Source organism: Tiliqua scincoides, chromosome 6, assembly GCF_035046505.1.
Source record: "Tiliqua scincoides isolate rTilSci1 chromosome 6, rTilSci1.hap2, whole genome shotgun sequence".
Classification (NCBI taxonomy): Eukaryota; Metazoa; Chordata; class Lepidosauria; order Squamata; family Scincidae; genus Tiliqua; species Tiliqua scincoides.
The window spans coordinates 83,829,337-83,844,219 of NC_089826.1; the positions used below are offsets into that span (position 1 = coordinate 83,829,337).

At 46.7% G+C, this 14,883-nt stretch overlaps 1 protein-coding gene across 1 annotated transcript in view; it reads right to left on the reverse strand.

Moving 5' to 3' along the window:
• Positions 1–14,883, reverse strand: part of PPP2R2C (protein phosphatase 2 regulatory subunit Bgamma) — a 100,132-nt gene that overhangs the window by 71,227 nt on the left and 14,022 nt on the right. The window lies entirely within an intron of this gene.

Consider the following 14,883-nt stretch of genomic DNA (forward strand, 5'->3'; position numbering starts at 1 on the left):
TGGGAGGGACACCAGACCCCACAGTTTCATATAGGGTTGCCCTTGAAGAAGGTTTGGAAACTTCAGTAAGTCTAGAATGCTACCACTAGGATTTTAACTAGGGCCATGCATCAGCAACGCATCTCATCAGTACTGAAAAAGCTTCACTGGTTGCTTGTCTATTTCTGAGCCCAGCTCAAGATGCTGGTACATACCTGTATCCAGGTACCTAAAGAAATGCCTGCTTGCATATCAACCTGTCCAGACACTGCAGCCATCCACCAATGCTCTTCTTCCTTTGTGTGCTTCTGCTTTTAGAAATGAAGCGGGTAACTACATAGGAAAAGAGCTCTTTTGGCCCAGTGTGGAACTCCCTCCCTGGGGAGGCTCACTTGATGCTTTCACTGTTTTCTTTTTGGTTCGTGCCTTTTAATGTTTCAGTGCTCTTAATGTTGCTGCTTTCTCATTGTTTTTTTCCTCACTCTCTTTTTCAAGCTGTCAGCGTTTTTATACTTACTTGCTGTTTTAATATTTGATTTATATTAGTATTTTATTCTGTAGCCAATGCAGTATCCTTCTGTTGAAGGATGATATCTATAATGGCAGTTGCGGACGTGGCCTCTGTGCCACCCCAGGGCACAGGACCACACATGCTGCCCACCCCACCCCCACAGGGCCCACAGGTGTGGCACCTGGGACTTCCGTCCCCCCTGACCCTCCCAGGACCACCACTGAATAATGGACAGATCCCTGGACTCCAGCTAGTGTAACAAGCAAAGTTAGCTGTAAGCTGCTCCTCCCTGGGATGCTGCAACCACGCTCTGTCACTCCTCTGGAGAACAGTCCTATCAGCTGAAGGCTAGCTCAGCTGCCTCATGGGTGATCTGTTAAAGCTGGCTCTATCACCATTACTATCTCAGAGCACAATCCTGTGATTGCACTGGGCTGGCACAAGTCCCTTGCACCAGCCCAGGAGAGTCTCAAATGTGCCGTAAAGCACGTTTGCACCTCTTCAAGCGTCAGACGGGCCGGTGCAAGGACGTGCGCTGGCCCAGGGAGACTGCATCCAGCCTCTACGCTGACAGAGGAAGGTAGGTCTGCCCTGGCTGAGCTCGGGGGGCGGGCCATGGGCGAGTAGCAAGACAGTAGGGGATTGGACCAGGACCCAGCACTTATGCTGGATCCTAACCCCATTCACTGGCAGCCTAGGGCAGCTCCTGGCTGCTCAGACCTGCACCACCTCTTTAGGTGGCGCAGATCCGCGTAGACTCATTGGGGCTGCAGCAGCTCTCCCTGGGGTAAGGGGAATGAATTCTGAGCCACTTTCAGCCCCAAACTTGCGCTGGAGATGGGGCAGGCCTGCCAGCCTCCCCATTCCAGCACAAGTTAGGATCTTGCTGCCCAAGTTGCAGAAAGGGAGTTACAGCACTCTTTCTCCTCCTTCAGGGTTGTCCTCCTTGGCACAAATGTGTAGCTAAGGGATCTGGCACCGGGGGGGGGGGGCAAAAAAATTTCAACATGCCCCCCAGGGGCCAGATATCCAGAATCGCCCTGGGGGTATCTGGGAGGTGGTGCAGGGAGGCCTCCCTGGGCCTCAGAAGGTTTGCTGGAGACCTTAGAAAGGCCAGTTTTTGCTAGGCCGTGCATGGCCTCCCCAGGGCTCAGAAGGCCCCCTAAAGGTGTCCCCAAGGCATGGAACCCAGGCCAATTGACCCCCTCCAAAGCCCCTTAGCAGCACTATCTTGGTTTACCCCTTGTGTCCCCAGAGATCTCTCTTCTCAACACTATTGCAGGGTGCCTTTTGAGCCCAGCACTCTTCCCCCTTGCCCCGCCCCATTCGCCCATCCCCCCGCCCTTCTTCTGCTCATCCCACAGTTTTTCATTCACCTGTATCCTTCGGCTCCTGCAAGCCATTGGGAGGTGACTCTGTGTACCAGCTGGGCAGGGGTTGTTAGCCCACAACGCTTTTCTTTGAAGGGGGCCAGCTTTGGTGGGCCTCCTTATCTCATTTGCTCAGCCAGGGCTTTCAGTGATGAGCTGGGGCTGCTCACCTCCTCCTGGCGAGTCCAGGCAGGAGTTAAAAGCACTCTTGACCAGAGCCAACATCTGAGCATCAAGAAGTAACAATAGCCCAGATTCACAGCTACCTCCTACATAACCCAGTGCCTATAACATGGAATGGAATGGAATGGGGCCCGGTTTGTTTTGAATTCTTTTGTAAAAAGTGGGCTGCAAAAAGGAGCAAAGCTGTAGCGCGATGGTAGGGCGCTGTTAGGACTTTCCCCCGCCACAGTTCCCAATGGCTCCTGTAGTCTTGCACACTATTGTAATTGTTCCTGTACCCTTGCACACTATTATTTGTGGGGGGGGGGAAGTTTCTATGGCAGAGGTGGGCAAACTTTCAACTTAAGGGATCCTGGACCTTTAACAATTGTGCAGGAGAGAGAATTTCAGCAGGTGCAGCTTGTCATCTGTAAGATGAGAAGCTGCACCTGCTGAAATTCCCTCTTCTGTACAATTGTTAAAGGTCCAGGATCCCTAAAGTTGAAAGTTTGCTGACCTCTGTTCTACTGGCTCATAGTCAGAGCCAAAACTAGGGCACAGCCGGAGGGGCATCTGCCCTGGGTGCTATGATAGCAGGGTGCACATGACTGCCCCACAGGTTCAACTCTAGTTAGTGAAGGTGCTATCGGCTTCACATTCTCCTTTCCTTCTCCTGTGAAAGCTTCTCCCCTTGAAGGGGAGCTTCCACAGGAGAAGGAATGGGGGAAGCACAAAACCACTGCAGCGAGCACACCTCCTCCAGGGTAAACTTGGAAGTGATGTCATGATATCGTGATGTCACATGACATCGTGATATCACTGCCCTGGGTGCCAGGGCAGTGTGTTACGCCTCTGCTTGCAGTTGAAGCTTTTTCCCATTAACAATAATGCACAGGGAGGGGAGGAGGCCTGCAAAATTGGGACTGGAACTGTGGCAAGGGCAAAATCCTGACGCCCCTACCCTTGCCACAGTTTTGCCCCATTTCACAGTCCCAGTACCCCCATGCCATTTACAAACGACACCCCAAACACACTTGGAGACAGTACGCATTCATTGCAAGGCTGAGCTTGGCCCTGTGGGGAAGTGTGGCAGTGCTCGGATAAAAGGTGTTCATGTCAGCTGAACTGCAGGTTTTCATCTTCTGTACATGCCGCAGTGCTTCGTATCCTTTTTGTCAGTAGATGTTGCATAATATAATACCAGCCACCTGGATCTGGGTGTGTGTGGGATTGAAAGCATGCCTGTAAAAGGCTAATTTGTTCCACAAGAAAAGGGGAAGAGGAAAGATGATAGGAGGGATAACTGTGGGAGTTTTCTGCTCTGGATGCTACAGGGTTTTGTTTTTTTGAAATCTACATCCTTAGGGAAGGCAAACCTTTGTATTGTTAATCTTTTTTTGTAGGGCACTTACAAACCTGAAAATAAAAAAGCACTGAGCAATTTAAAAACTGGTGCAACCACCCCACGACTCTCCCCAGTTGGAGGGGGGGGGGGAACTGTGAACATGAAAAATGATTGTAAGGCCATTAGGAAATCCCTCCTCCTGCTGTCCTCCTTTTCCTAATTGCAGCTTCCTGAGCCTGCTTTTCATTAAAAAAAAAAAAATACAAGTTAAAAAATCAGAAGACAGCCACATCAGGTTGGCTTTAGGGCAATTGGACCCATTTGGCCAAATTGGCTACCACACCTGGAGAAGTCCCAAACTGGAGCAGCAAGCGGATCGCCTGAAGCCGCAGCCAGCACCTCACTCTGTAGCTGACACTCCGCCATGGAATCTTCCATGCCAAGGTGTTACAAGGAGAGTGCAGTGAGCGGAGCATTGCCACTGAATGGCCCATCTGCCCACCGCTGGGTCCGAATGGCTTGAAATCCCACCCAGAAGCAGTTGGCGGTGATGCCACTACCAGGTGGCTCACCACTGCAGCTCATCCTGGTTAGTAGGGGCCCCCACAGGGGTGCCCCCTCCTGCAAAAATGTTTTCCATTGGGCCCCTTCAGCTCCTAAGGCCAGCCCTGAACCACACATTTCTGCTCTGTAATGTCTAGCGTGGAAAAGTACCGACTTTTGTTCCTTTGAAACCTGTTTTCTGAAAACATTGTTGCACTGGTGCCACAATATGAGCACATCAATACTAGAGACCTCTCACAAGGAGGTGCCCATCTTGCCCAACCTCACTAATGCCATGCCATTAAAAATTTAATATCCAAACCATTTTGAAAGGACCGAAAATGAAAACCACCAATTCGTAGTAAAAGCAAAATTCATGCAGGTATTCCTTTTTGATTGTGTACTCTTTGGAAACATTTCTGGCCCTGCCTTGTTAATAAAATGCTCAAGATACTGTCATAAAAAAAAACCTAATAAAATTTACACAAGAACAAATTTTCAATTTCAGTCATGTGTTAGTGCAAGCCTACATCAACCCAAAGCAGCCGACCAGACATATGTAGTGGCCTATCAGGTAGTTTAACACCCACTAACCCCCCCCTTTTTGTAGTTTCTGGCAGGCAACAAAAACCTGAAAATTGGAGGCAGGAAGACTTGTGTGTCTGATCAGGTAAGTCACATCTAGTGCAGGTTAATGTGATCAAAAGCCAAGCTAGGACTATGGGGATGCTGGTGCTATACAGTGGCCCCTCCTGATCTGACAGCTCAGCATCCACGAATTTGAGCATATGTGGATGGCAAGCCCACAGCTGGAGGACCTCAGAACAATCCCAGACTCATCCAGAAGTTGCCAGCACAAACTGGAAGTGACTTTGGTTGTGTCCGGGAGGTATTCTGAGAAAATTGAGAGGCTGCACACAACCTCTGGACCTCCGTGACTTCAGTTGCATCTGGGAGACCTTCTGAGGCGGCCGGGAGACTGCACATGACCTCTGCACATGGCCCCCAGGTATTATGGCAGTTCTCCAGCCCCCCCCATAGATTTAATTATCTGGGGGTTTTTGTCTCTGCAGGGGGTCCTGGAATGGATCCCCCACGGATACCAAGGGTCCACAGCAAAGACAGAAGGTAGGTCTTGACTTTTAAAATCCAGGGGCAACCAAGAACAGAAAGCAGATTTAATGCCCCATCGTTGTCCTCAAGTTCACCCGTGCTACCTTCTTTACTGTAAGACCTACCTCCTATCAGAAAGACAACAGTTCTGGCCTTGGAAGTAACCTGGCAACTCAGTCCGCCTTCCATCCCTGATGGGTGGGCTGGGGGCTGTTGTGTGCTGTTTCACAACGCTACCACAGGGACCTGCAACATGTCTGCGCACAGAGATAGACTACAGCTCATTCCACACATACCCAACACATCATAATTTGGGGAAGAGTCATACCTTAGCGTCCTTTGTGCAAAAGGTCCCACCTCAATCCCAGGAATTACTGTACAATCACTGTCGAGAATCTCTGGCAACAGGGCTGGAAAAAACACCTTCTATCTCACACCCTGAAGAACAGCTGCCCTGGAGAGCAGACAATACAGTACTGAGAGGGATGATCCAACAGTCTGACTCAGCATCAGCTTGACGTATATGCTGATATGAGGGCATTTCACTAGTCATCATAGAAGCACAGTTAAAACTATATATTGACTAAAATGCAATAAAAAGTTGCCCCAGTGCCATTTCTCACAATCTTCAGTAAGTGGGATAACGTGGAGCTCTGTCAATAGCTGGTTCCAAAGAGAAGGGGCCGTACCAGAGAAGGCCATGCCTCAGCTCTTTCCCCCAGCTCTGAAAGGACCAGTAGACATCCCACCTGTCATAGGTAGATATGATACTTATCATATCTGATAGGTAAAGGTGAGTGAAAACTGTTTTATTTTTTCATGGATTTTGGTGTTTTCCAAAGTTGGAAGTGCAGAAAGCAGTGATGTGCTTTTATTCAATCACATTACAGTGCCTCTTTACATTACAGGCCTCTTTATCTGTGGATTTGCGATCATGGATTTGAATATCCACAGGCCCCCGAACTCACAGCCTGAATGGGATCCTCTAGAGCAGTGTTTCTCAAACTGTGGGTCCGGACCCACTAGGTGGGTTGTGAGCCAATTTCAGGTGGGTCCCCATTCATTTCAATATTTTATTTTTAATATAGTAGACTTGATGCTACTATGGTATGTGACTGCATTTAGGGAAATGTTACAGACCTGTATTTTTAACAGGCTACTATGTACATTCTTTTAACCGTGATAGTCAATGGGACTTACTCCTTGCTAAGTGTGGGTAGGATTGCAGCCTAGGATTGTAAAAATTTTTCCTGCTTGATGATGTCATTTCCAGTCATGACATCACTTCTGGTGGGTCCTGACAGATTCTAATTCTAAAAAGTGGGTCCTGGTGCTAAATGTGTGAGAACCACTGCTCTAGAGGCGACCGGAGCTCAGCGGAGATCCAGAGAGGGTTCTGAGGCCTTTGGGAGGACTTAGAACAGCCATTTTCAACCACTGTGCCGTGGCACACTGGCGTGCCACAAATGGTCTACAGGTGTGCTGCGGGAGTTTGGAGGAGGGTCATTTATTAGTAAGGCCATTGGGGGATGTGAGCCCCACACCAATAGCATGGTGTACCTTGTCAACTGTCAAAAAACTGATGGTGTGCCTTGACAACTTTAGTAAATTGTCACTGTGCCGTGAGATGAAAAAGGTTGGAAATCACTGCCAATCACTGGTGATATAGGTGGTATAGTGTCAGCAGATGCAACCACAGTCATTACCTATGCACCCCACCCCTTTAAATAATAAATAAAACCTCAATAAAATGTTGTGGATTTTTCTTCAGAAGCTTTTTTTGGGAAGTTTGTTTTTTGTTTGTTTTTTAATGAGAAGTGCAGAAATTGTGTTATGTGTTTTTATTTCTTTATCATCATTTTTTCCCACCTCTAATGCTTGATATCAAATCAGAATTGATCGCTCCCAAATTACAAGCTCATTCAGTCATCATCACTTGCGTCTTGCCTGCATTCAGCTTTGGTTAGGATTTATAAATGATCACAGGGCTGACATCAGGGGTTGGTATCACTGGGCAAGTGCTAATAATAATAATAACAACAGGTATTTATATACCACCTTTCTTGGTCTTTATTCAAGACTTTATTCAAGGCGGTTTACATAGGCAGGCTTTATTAAATCCCTTATTAAATAGGGATTTTTACAATTTCAAAGAAGGTTCTTTCTTTCAAGAACAACTACATTCAAGGTGTTTCATTCCGATCTGGCTTCACATTCTGGCCTCCATCCTCCCAGGCTCAGAGCAGATGGAATAGCTCGGCTTCAGCTTGTCAGCTGCTTCAAGGTCGCAAGGTGCTGGTGGCCTCAAACTGGCGACCTTGTGGATGTTATCTTCAGGCAGACGGAGGCTCTACCCTCTAGACCTGACCTCCTGCCCTAAGGGTGCTAAGGGTCCAAGGCCCACAGAAGTGCCCCCTGCTGGTCACTGAAACCAAAGCCAGCAACCAGGTCGCTGAGGTTCTAGAAGAAGGCTCTGCATTGGGTCTCCATAGCACCTGTTGCCCACCCCTTCGAAGACACATTGGGTGCTTTTGTTGCCAGCAGTACAGAAGGTTCAAGCATCAGCCTGGCCAGGTGGGCCCTTTGATAGGCATGAGTCCTTGGCCGGTGTCTGCCGTCTGCCTGAAACTCCCTTTATGCCTATAGCCTTCAAGTACTGTGATGGAGCCATTCTTTCAGGGCCCTCTTTTAGGTTTGTTCCCTGAAACAGGCTCTGTGATCATCATATCCTGTATCTTGTCAAACTGTGGTTAAATTGTGGCCTCTAAGGACTTCCATTTTTGGTTTAGCTCAGAGTACATCACTGTTTCAATGGTTGGTTGGCAACCTTCAGTCTCGAAAGACTATGGTATAAACCTACAGCACCCTGGAATGAGTTATAGAAAACGACAATCATCTCGCAGCATTTGCTGGACATTCCACTAAATATGTAAAAAGATTCTGATTTGGCTCCAGTGGGGGCATTTACATTGAAAATGCTATAAGTCAGGGGTGTCAAACATAAGGCCCGGAGGCCGGATGTGGCCCACGGAAGCTTTTTATCCGGCCCTCAGGCTCTCAGCTGCTGAGCTATGCTGAAGTGTTACTGCTGAAAGGGCAGCCTGCTTGAAAATTGAGCTCTCCCATATCTTGAATATGATCAAGATATGTACATTTTCTCTTTTGTCATTTGCAGCTAATGAGTTCCCAAGTGAGAAAAAGTGCTTATTTTTGGTCATGAACTGTTTAATGACATCACTTCCTGCCTAATTACATCACTTTCGGCCCTCAGCAGGCATCATGAATGCTATTCGGCCCTCTGTATGAAATGAGTTTGACACCCCTGCTATAAGTGATAACTCAAAACAGAGGAGGAATTTTCTAGGTACAATCTACTAACTAGGATGTTGTTTTTCAAATGGAAATGAGTTTGGTACAGACAATTTTGCATGTCTTACTGGTAAAAAACATAAAAAGAATTAGAGCTCAGCGTTTCACAAACACAACCCCACTGTTATTGCTGACAGAGACCAGGTTCACATGACCAAACCAACTTTAGTTTGTTGGATTGGGAACATGCTGCAAGGAACTCTGAGCCCACGCATTCCCTCCTTTCCTTCCCTCCCCTTCACTGGCACAGTGAAAGCTCTGGCACAGCTCTGGCCCAGAGTTGTGATACAACAATCCTTATTTATTAAACCATGGCTCTGCATGCCATTTAAACCTGGGAACCATGGCTTAAGGGTGGTTTACAAACCAGGGAATGAAACCAAGAACGCAGTTTCAATGTTGATTTGTAAACCATGGCTAAATTAACCATGGTTTACACACAGTGGCATAGTTTAACAAACAAGCATTCCTAGATGCATGAGGAGAAGGAATACATAGGTTTACAGCTCATTTGAGTTGCACTCATGAGTTGTCTGAACCAGCCAACAAAGAACACAAGCTGGGTTACATCCACCTAAAAGAAAGTATCCTTTGGAAAGCGCAGTAGGGGCCAAGAGGGAAAGCAGAACAGGGCAGTTCTCAAACTTTATGAGTACAGGCCATCCAGAACCACCACCAGCCAAAAAAGCTTCTGAGATATCACACACACAGTCTAGAAATCTCATTGGATACACCTATCCATTGGATCTGAATAGAGGATAAAAATACAGCAAGGGAGTACAGAAGCTGGATGAATATACTCAGTGATGTATTTATTTATACAGGTATTTATATACCGCCTTTCTTTGGCCGTCAGATTCCTCCTCAGACTTTAATCCAAGGCGGTTTACATAGGCAGGCTGTTGAATAGTTCTAGTCTTTCATAGAACTCCTCATTCCAGCTGGATTCCTTCCCGGTCTGGCCTCTCTCTGGCCCTTCGCCTCCCACGCTCCACTTGACGGCAACTCCTCTCTGCCACCGAGGGTCAGCTCATCAGTATATCAGTGTGTCGTTAGTTCTCGGGTACTTCCGATTGTTTCGAACTGGCAGCCTCAGGTCTTCAGGCATACAAGGCAGCAGCTCTACCAACTGAGCCAGACCTCCCCCATGTACCTAGATAAGGTGCGTTTGAGAGCATCAAGTTTGTGCCGCATTCTAGCAGAGAAAGTCTACAGACATTTAGAATCTTTCCTGAAAAATAGCATCAGCACTTCAATTCCGGTGCAACATTTTCTGTGTTTGTGCCTCTATAGAAATAATTCCCAAAGCACTCCTATGAGTACCTTGGCCCTAAGAGTCCAATTAAGTCAGCAGATCTGTATTCATCTGCAACTCTGGATGTAATTTATCTTTAGGTTAGTACTTCATGTGGAGAAATAAGATCCTTCGTTATTTGTTTTCTATTATGAAATGTCCTCCATTATCTCAAGCTCTTTTTTCCATATGATTGCACGATCTGCACTTACGTATGCCACAAATTCTTCCAGGAAGCTTCCTGGGGATGCACACAACCAAACAGAAGACATGGCTCACCAATGGATACCAGTTTGTGCATTCAAGAGGAGACATTCATAAGAATCATTCCCAGATGCGCTTTTCTAATGTTCCTCTGTTTATGTTAAAATGAAGAAGATGAAGCTTCCAGCTGGTTTTATCATGAACAAAATCATTAATTTGTAGTTCTATTGCTACATACAGTATAGGGGAACTTTGGGCAAGGTAACATTCTCCCACACCCTTCAAGGTACCTTTGCAGGAAGATGACGCAAAATAAGTGCTGCTCAAATGTGAGGCACTCATCCATGAGTCAGCAGTACGCTGGGCAGGAAGAGCCAACAATTCCCATTTTCTGATGATGAGACACATTTTTACTATATGTGAAAAAATATGTTGCAGCTGGGTCAACAATGTTTTCTCTCCTGGTGACAATTACTGAAGACATCCAATGCTACCCTGGCTTCCTGCAGCAGAATTCTGCTTTTATGGAAAGCACAGCTGCCTTCTGCGCGAGCCTGGATGTTGAACAGAACACCCTGCAGCTGCCACATTGCACATTTTCACCAGCCTTCACATCGACAGAAAAAAATTATCTCGCCACATTTTTACATAAAGCTTAATGTCACGTTTACATAAAAGTTATTAGAAGCAAAATTTGACATGGATGCTGAATAGAAAGCACACGGGCACAAACGTTAGCATGGCAAAATGGAACATGAAAGCAGGAGAAGGCTAGGCTAGGCTAGGAAGCAATGCCATCAAGTGTCTGTGCCAAAAATTGAGCACAGGGGCTTTTCCTCCCCAGATCAGCTTTGGATTTCTCTCAATCTTGTTCTTTCACACGTCCAGATCGTTAATAATCAGGCATGTGCCAGGTGACCACGTTTCTGAAAGGCAGCACGACCAAATGTCACCCGACTCGGCCAAACACATCCATCACCACCTTTAAGACGCGACAGCCACAGTACATCACATTGTGTATCACACATCTACTTGCTTTGGAAGTTCACAACATGGATCACGCAGGCGGGCTGATCAAGTTGCCCATGAATGCCACCTTTCTCCTAACGAAGCTGCGCGGTGTTGCGGACACACAAATCTTACTTGGCTTAAAAATGAATATCCTCACAATCTGCCTCTTAACATTCATACCAATGACAAGGACAGACTTTTTACATAACACTTCAGGCAGACAGACACAAGACAGAGAGACAAGCCTCCTCTTTTAGATCTGGTGCAAGGGAAAGACTACATATTTGCCCAGAGCTATTTGGGAAGCTCAGCCAAGCCAATTCTCTGATCTCTTGCAAGTTATCTCCTACTCCTGCGGAGCCAGCTGCCCTTATTCCTCACAACCAGCTAATCAAAGTGTCCCATTGCTTTTTTAACCAGAACCTGGCAAGCTTTTCACTGAATGTCAGCCAGGCCCCAAACACCCGGTTTCCTCTGCTACACAAGAAATGGATTGTCATTACACTTAAACAGAGCCGAGCAAGTGAATAATTTGTCTTCTGCTTATAACGCACCAGCAGGGAGAAGCAGAAGCAGAGATCAATGCCAGCACCTGCACATTACCTTCAGTCACATAGTTGTGGTCGCGAAGAAAGCCGTGGTTAATTTTCCGTGTGTCTGTGTCCTCGCCCATTTACAGCAGGATTACTCAGCATGCCTATCCGCAGTGGACTGATACAATCAGCAGAGGTCGTCACAAGAGCACCATCCATGCTGCCACTGCCTGAGCAGCATAATGAGAGCGAGTGATGCAGCGCAGATGTGGAACTGGGTGGTCGGTTTTTTAAAAAATCAAAGAGAGAGAAGGACAGGCGGCAGGAGAGACAACAGCTCCCCCAAATGCAGAACCCCCAGACACCAGAAGGGGCCGAGATGCAGAGGAGAGAGAGGCACTCTTCCTGCAGTGAAGATGCTCCCGTCAGATGCCCCTGAAACAAGCCCCCGTGCTGCACAAGCTGAGGAATCTGACTGGATGTGAGGAAAGTGGCAGGCAGCAGACTGCAGCAAATACTGCCTGGTAGAGGCTCTGCGATTGCCGCTGCAGCAGCTACTGCTGTCATCTGCCTGTACTGCACCCGAGCAAGCCCCTCCCAGCCAGGCTCTCACTATCCAACCAGGCAGGATTTGCATGGAAGTAAAAACTGAAAAATGAGAATGCAGGTGATCGCTCAGCTCTTCTGCCTGGAAGTCGGGGCCAAAAAATTGAAGGGAGAAAAGGAAAGGTCCGGGCAGGCTCCATGGGATCTCAAAGCATCCTTCGTATGCAGCAACAGCAAATTGTGCCTTTCAGGAAACATCTTTGTAAGTACCACGGAAACAGACAAATGCCACCCATGCACAATCCACTGTTCGGGGTGATCCAAACAGGGCCTTGCTGGTGGCCTTCTTTGGTGGCCACATCATTCCCGCATTGCATTGCAATCTTGGATTTTCTCAGCTGTCGTACTACTTAAGCAAGGGTCAAGGGGACACAAGTCACTTAGTTAAAGAGATGATGTGAAAATGAAAGGGTGTGTGATCTAATGGTTAGAGCAGTGTTTCTCAAACTGTGGGTCATAGTGAAAATGGAAAAGGTGCAAAAGAGAGCGACTAAGATGATTATGGGGCTGGGGCACCTTCCTTATGAGGAAAGGCTACGGCATTTGGGCCTCTTTGGCCTAGAAAAGAGACGCCTGAGGGGGGACATGATTGAGACATACAAAATTATGCAGGGGATGGACAGAGTGGATAGGGAGATGCTCTTTACACTCTCACATAACACCACAACCAGGGGACATCCACTAAAATTGAGTGTTGGGAGAGTTAGAACAGACAAAAGAAAATATTTCTTTACACAGCGTGTGGTTGGTCTGTGAAACTCCTTGCCACAGGATATGGTGACGGCATCTGGCCTGGACGCCTTTAAAAAGGGATTGGACAAGTTTCTGGAGGAAAAATCCATTACGGGGTACAAGCCATGATGTGTATGCGCAACCTCCTGATTTTAGAAATGGGCTATGTCAGAAGGCCAGATGCAAGGGAGGGCACCAGGATGAGGTCTCTTGTTATCTGGTGTGCTCCCTGGGGCATTTGGTGGGCCGCTGTGAGATACAGGAAGCTGGACTAGATGGGCCTATGGCCTGATCCAGTGGGGCTGTTCTTATGTTCTTATGTCAGGACCCATGAGGACTCACAAACCAATTTCATGAGGGTGCCCATTCATTTCAATACATTAAAAATAAAATATATTTTACATCTAATATATTAAAAATAAAGACTTGACGCTACCATGGTATGTGATTGCATTTGGGAAAATGTTACGGATCTGTACCTTTAACGGGCTTTTAACTATGTATATGCTTTTAACAACGTTAGTAAATGGGACTGGGTAAGTGTGGGTAGGATTGCAGCCTGGGATTGTTAAAAATATTCCCGCTTGATGATGTCACTTCCGGTTATGACATCACTTCTGTTGGGTCCTGACAGATTCTCATTCTAAAGAGTGGGTCCCGGTGCTAAAGTTTGAGAACCACTGGGATAGAGCATTAAGCTAGGAGTGGGAAGACCTACTTTCAAATACCCATTCAAGGAAGGTCAGTGGGAAGCCTTCGGCAAGTCACTATCTCTTCGTCTAACCTACCTCACAGGGCTGTTGTGAGGCTAAACGGAAGCGACCCGCGTACAACCTACTGAACTCCTTAGTGCAGCGATTTTCAGTCTTTTTCAACTCATGGCGCACTGCGAAGGCACTAAAATTGCCAAGGCACACTATTAGTTTTTTGATAGTTGATAAGGCACGCTGCACTGCTAGTCAGGGGTTCATAACCCCCAATGCCCTACTTATATATGGCCCTCCACCAAATTTTTGTGGCACATGTGCAGACCTTTTGCAGCCCACAGTGGTTGAGAGCACAGTGGTTGAAAATCACTGCCTTGGAGGAAGGACAAGATATAAACATGAGTAATAATTATTTATGATGTTCATTTTTCCCTGTCCCAAACAGAACAATACAGCAGATGAGCCTCAAGAAGAAGAGCTCAAATAAATGGCTGCTCCGCATTCTGATGCCTAGAAGGGCTCGGCTGTTGGGAACACAAGGCAGAGTCTTTTTAGTGGCTGTGCCAGGATTATGAAACTCACTCCCTGGGAAGGCCCGGCTTGCTGAGTCACTGCAGGTTTTTATACAGACAGGTTTTTATGAAGACATATCTCTTTTAGTTGGTTTTCTGTTGATGTTACTGAGATGCAATTGTTCCTTAGTTATAATATTGCAACAGTTATCTCTAATTTACTGTGCTATTGAAGATTTCTGGCATTACTTTTAAGTGTTGATAGCCACTCTGATGGTCCCATCAGGACGGAAGCTGTGAAATACAAACAATTTAAATAAATACTTTAATATGTCCCAGTCTGCAAACTGTGACGGAAATATTTGGTTTTACCAAAAAGCTGTTCACTAAAATCAACTGGTTGCTACAGCTGCAAAATTTGATCTTCCAGGTGTAAGTCCAACTCCTGAACTGCTGATTATCCCACCTTTCGACTTTGCGGCTCCCAGATGTTTAACAATTGTTTAGAGCAGGGAATTTCAGCAGATGCAGTTTGTTATCTATGAGATGACAAGCTGCACCTGCTGAAATTCCCTCTTCTACACAATTGTTAAAAGTTCAGGAGCCCTAGAGTTGGACAGTGCACTACCCCTTGGACTACACCACCCTGGTGCCATATGTTAACTAATGCCTCCCTCCATACTTAATATTGGGATGTAACAGGTGCTCATCATTACCAATATTGCATACAGGGGGAGAGTGTTTACAGCTGTTGTTGTCCTGATACCTCCATTGCTGTAAGTGCACATGCACTTGTGCATGTACATGATGCACATATAAGCGATCGTGACTATGTGACTTAGCTCGGTTATGCAGGGGCTGGATAAAGGGCATAGAGGGATGTTCTTTTCCC